Source organism: Rhincodon typus, chromosome 18, assembly GCF_021869965.1.
Source record: "Rhincodon typus isolate 14 chromosome 18, sRhiTyp1.1, whole genome shotgun sequence".
NCBI classification, from domain to species: domain Eukaryota; kingdom Metazoa; phylum Chordata; class Chondrichthyes; order Orectolobiformes; family Rhincodontidae; genus Rhincodon; species Rhincodon typus.
This window is the reverse complement of record NC_063349.1, coordinates 21557589-21563128: the sequence shown is the minus strand read 5'-3', so window position 1 is coordinate 21563128 and position 5540 is coordinate 21557589.

Below are 5540 nucleotides of genomic sequence, written 5' to 3'. Positions count from 1 at the left end.
TTTTAAAATAGGATTATTTTAATTTTGTAAAAGGGAATTTTCTTAGTTTAAAAGGAAGACCTTTCAAACAATACACATTTGTACAGAACTAAGTCTGACCTATGGAGAGAAGACATCTCACAGTGCAGTGCTATTTTCTTCTCTTTCCTTTCTGTAGAAGCAAGCTGATTCAAGGCCACAAGATGGGATGTATCCTGTGGCTGAGTGTGACGACAATCCTAGCTGGAGTTAGGCCGATCTTCTGAGGCAGAATGAGATGTGTTTATTTATGGATCTATGGGAGGAACTAGACCCAACGTGAAACAGAGGGGCACGATGCAAGGCACTAATGGGATGGCAGCATACATCTATGAGGGAAAACGGCTTTGTCGGTTCAGGTCAAATTTCACCAGGTATTCCAATCACACTAGTTACAAATTCGGTGAGCCATCAGTTCCCTGCTCAGAAGTAAATGTCACAGCCACCAAAGTCTGGGTGAAACAGAAAAGATGAATGTGTGTAGAGTACTGGGAAAGTATCTCTGTGAGATGGTGGTGGTAGTTACAGAATACTAAGGGTGGTGTACTGTGAGATTGGAAGAGACTGGGAAATGATTCAGGTTGTGGGGACTAACGAATAGTGAAATTACATTGGCCAAGTGGTGGAAGGAGGAGCAAGATGCTTGTGTTGTGTAGGAGGGTTGGGGTGAATGTCAAAGAGGAAGCTGACTGTTTTAAATGAAAGTGGCAAGATTTTGGATCTGGAGTGGATTGGACTTGGAGTTTAGACTCTTGCATTGTCCCAGATCCTCTAAACACGATGAATGTAACTGACTTCGGGAATAACTGGGCTCAAATGATAACGGAGTATCCCAAAGGGTCATAACATATCAAAGGGGTTTATTATCTAATAAAATCATACTGAAATCTCACTATTGTTACTATGACGAGTTCCCAGCAAGAGGGGAAATTCATAATTCAACATTGGTCCATGTGTTGTTGCCATGTTATCTCCAAATAGCAGGAGAGGTGCTTAGGACCGTTGTGAATTCATCATGTTGCCTGGATTGGTTTTGATTCATGGAAAAAGTCTGCATTGTCTTACTGATCATTCTCATCTGGACTGTGCATGGAATACATGAAAGAGGATAACTTATCAGACATCCTGAACTGTGAGTACAAAAGGAAAGATATATGTATTTGTGATATGTTTGATATGGATCATTATTAAAAGGGATGAAATTGATGGACTTTAGTTCAGACAGGAAGGAGGATCAGGAACGGTCAGCCTGAGTCAGGCTTACAATCAACACTGATTGGCCTAACCATGTTCTGGATTGTAGTGACTTTGGTCTGTTCGGGAGGAAGCGAGTGAGTGTGGGGATAGGTGTAGTCTGCAGTCAGGAATGAGAGTCAGGAACCATCAGCCGGGCTTGTGGGCCCAGTCTTTGGTGGAAGAATCAACTGTTTGAAGATATGAGAAAAGAGTCTAAGAATAACATTACAGAATGGACTGAGTTGATTGAATGTTGAGCAGCTGCTGTTAGGGACTGTGTTCCAATTCCAGTAATTTTGAAAAACATTAATTTCTGAAAGAGAACAGGGAAAGAAAGAATTTATAGTCATGAGAGAGGGAGTTGATTCGTGAATATGGGTGACGAATATTTACTTTATACTAATTTCCCGTATTTAGTTAATAATACAAGAGTAAAATTAAAGTGAGTTGAAGGAGTTAAACGTACAGTAAGTAGATATATAAGTGTAAATTCAGGCATGGCAGGACAGCCAAGTCCTCTGGCATATCAGAACTCATAGATAATTCTCAAGACCTAGAAAAGCTCATGTGCCGGAAGTGTTATCAGTTGTACAAGTTTAACCTTCAGTTTCAGAGCTTGAGCAGCAGCTAGTCAATTAGGTGCATTTGTGATGCAGAGGACTATGAGGATAGCACATTCAGAGAGGTGATTACACTACATTAGGGGAAAACAGGCAGGCGGGGAACAAGTAATTGCTAGGCAGTCCAAGAGAAGCAGGCAGATAGTGCCGGAGACCTCAGAGTTCCATTCATTAACCAGTTTTCCATTCTGAATATCAGTGAGGATGATGGATACCTGAATGAGTATCACAGGTGGGCCAGCTGTACTGGAAAGGAGAAAGAAGATTGGAATGGCAGAACTGATAGGGAATTCCTTAGTTATGGGATCAGATTGGTATATCAGCAATCATGTCATCAATGTGACTCCAGGATGTTTTGTCGACTCCCTCACGCTAGGGTCAGGGATTACACAGAACAGCTGCAGGACATTATTCAGGGGGAGGGGTGTGCCAAATAGGCAGTGGACATAGCTAGCAATGCGGATTATGATTCCTGCAACCGGAATTAAGACAGCTAGTGGAAAATTAGCAAGTCAGACCTCTAAAGTAGTAATCTAAAGTAGTATGCAGATAGCTCTAAAATAGAGAATAATATGTTAATAGGTGGCATTAGAGTAAGAGAGAAGTAATTAAGTATAAATCAGGGTTACACTGCATGTATGTGAATACACAGAGAATAGTTAGTAAGATTGGGGAGTTACAGATTACCTTGTGTGATTGTGATGTTGTGGCAGTTTCAGAGGTCTGGTTTAAGGAAGGCCAGATATATGTGTTAAATAATCCTGTTTAGATGCTATTCAGAAAAGATAGAAGAGGAAAAATGGATTTGGGCCTTGTGGTAGTTTGATTAAGGAGAACATTGCAGTATGGGAGAAAGGGTATTTTTCAGAGGGTCCAAGAACAGAATCAATTTGGCTAAAGCTAAGGAATAAGAGGATGCAATTACATTGCTTGGTGTACTGTATAAATCATCAGCTTGTAGAAAGGATATAGAAAAACAAAACTGCAACAAATTACAGAGGTATAAACATCATGGAGTAGTTATAAATTAGGACTTTAATTGCCTGTATTTGAACTGAGACAGCAAGCATTGTATCTTAAGTTTTAGAATTATAGTCGAAAATGATTTGGTCAATCCACAGTAGGAATAATCAATTGGTAGAGAGAAGACTTCATTGAAGTGAGAACAGACCTGGGCCAGATAGATTGGAAGCAAAGGTTGTTGGAAAAATACCCAAAAGTTAAACTACATTTAAAGAGAACATGGTTTAGCACAGTCAAGGTATATTCCCTTAAAAAGGAAAGGTTGGACATACAATCCAGAGCTCCCTGAATGACAAAAGAAATCAAAATTAAATTAAAGAAAATGTGTGCTTATGTGAGGTATCAGGTTGTTAATGGAGTTGAGAACTAAGAGGAATAAAGAAGACTCAGAAGGAAGATGAAAAAGCAAATATGACATTCAAAGGGAGGTCATGAAAAGAAATGATAGCTGACATAAAAATAAAAGACAAAATATTCTATAAGCAATCAATAGCAAAAAGGTGGTAAAAGGAGGAGTAGGGCAGTTTAGGGTCCAAAAAGGGGATTCCCACTTTCAGCAAAGAGGCATGTCTCAGATTAGACGTGAATACTTCTCATCCGGGTTTAAATGTGAGGCAGATGCTGCCCAAGCCATGATGATAGAGGAACAAACTCAGTTACCAGCAGGCTTTAGAATTGATAAAGAGGAGCCGTTGGATAAACTGCCAGTATTTAAAGTTAACAAGGAATTGAGGCCAGATGTGATGTATCCAAGAAAATTGAAGAAGTAAAAGTAGAAATTGCAGAGGCGCTGGCAATAACTTTTAACCTCCCTGGATACAGGGGTGGTATCAGAGGACTAGAGATTTGAAAGCATTATACTCTTGTTCAAAAAACGTTGTAAGGATCAGGCTAGCAATTACACACCAGTTAGTTTAACTTTAGTATTGTGGATGAATACATGTGGATTGTAAGGGTATGGCAGGGGGAAGGACGGGAACAGAAACTGCTTACACAACCAGTCAGTACCCTCTTCTCATCCAGCATAAACTGTTGTTTCCTTTGAGTCATGGCTTCTTGCAATTCTATCCTGTTGAGTGCATTTCTCTCTTTTCAGCAATACTTAAATGCTTCAATTTCCCTTATTCCCTGTCCTATTATAAAGTTAGAATTTCTAATGGAATTTGATCAGACATTTATTTTAATTGTTTATAAGACATAGGTCAAGAGTGTGATGGAATACTCCCCATTTGCCTAGGTGAGTGCAACTCAAACAACAAGAAGCTTTAGCATATCCAGGACAAAGCAGCCCATTTGATTGCTTAAGTCAATCAACATTTTGAAACATTCATACCCTCCATCACCAATGAACAGTGGTAGCAGTCAAATTGTAGCTGTTACCAATTGATGACACATACCACACCCTGAATTGGAACTACTTCAGTGCTGCTTCACTGTGGCTGGGCAAAAGTTCTGTAACTTCCGGCTGTCTCGAAAGGATTGCACCCTTCAAAACAGCAACTTATCGACAAGGGCAATTAGGGATGGAAACAAATACTGGCCCAGAACTGACACTTCCCAATATTGTACTGGTTATTGAGGGAAAATTAGATACTGCTTAGATTCCAAGTTCTTCTTGCTCTGCTATCTTTCCTTCAAATGTTCATTATGTTGAGATAATACCTATGTACAATTTAGTACAAAAAATAACAATGTGCTTTTTAGTAAGCAGCAAGGAAGCATTTGTTCTTCAAAACCTTAATACAGTATTTACGTTATTGTATTCTGTATAGATTGTGGTTTATCAGATTATTAATAATTATCAGATTATTAAGTGGACTGGAAAATAATACTGAAAATAAATAACATTATATCCATATGTGTGTGATGCACCCATCTTAGTCTCTAAAGTATTTTGAAAGTATTTTTCAGTGATCTTCCTATTTTTCATCTATCAGCCATTAGATGGAATGTATTGGTCCAAATGAAGCATAAAGTATTAATCAAAATAAAACAAAGGACTGCAAATGCTGGCAATCTGAAACAAAACCTGCAATTGCTGGAGAAACTCAGCAGGTCTGGGAGCATCTGTGGGAAGAAAGCAGAGTTAATATTTGAAGTCAGGTGACTATTCATCAGAACAGTTCTGATATAGAATTGCTGAACTCAAAATATTAGCTCTGCTTTCTTCCCACATGCTGCCAGACCTGCTGAGTTTCTCCAGCAATTTCTGGTTTTGTATAAAATATAAATCATTTGGAAACAATTGGAAAGAATTTGTATCACAGAGAATTTTATTCACTGTTATGAAATAGCTCTGTGTTCTTCCATTACTGACAATTTGCTGCTGGAAATAGTTTATCCTTGTTTATCAAAACAACTCAAGACTTTAATTGCATCTCTATTAACTTTCCCTTTAACATTCTCTGCCTTATGAAAAACAAACCCAGCTTTTGCTAGTTTCACAAGTTCATCAGTTGACATTTATGCAAATCAAATTTAATTTATCATGTGTCTTAACAATTTCACGACTCTATATCCTCCAGTAGTTTGCCATTGTTCTGCTCGCTGTTTAATATGTCGCCGAGGGTTATACCAGCTGCAACTGTATAGTCCAGGGCATTTATGTACAACTATAACAATGGTTCCATGGCTGACCAAGGA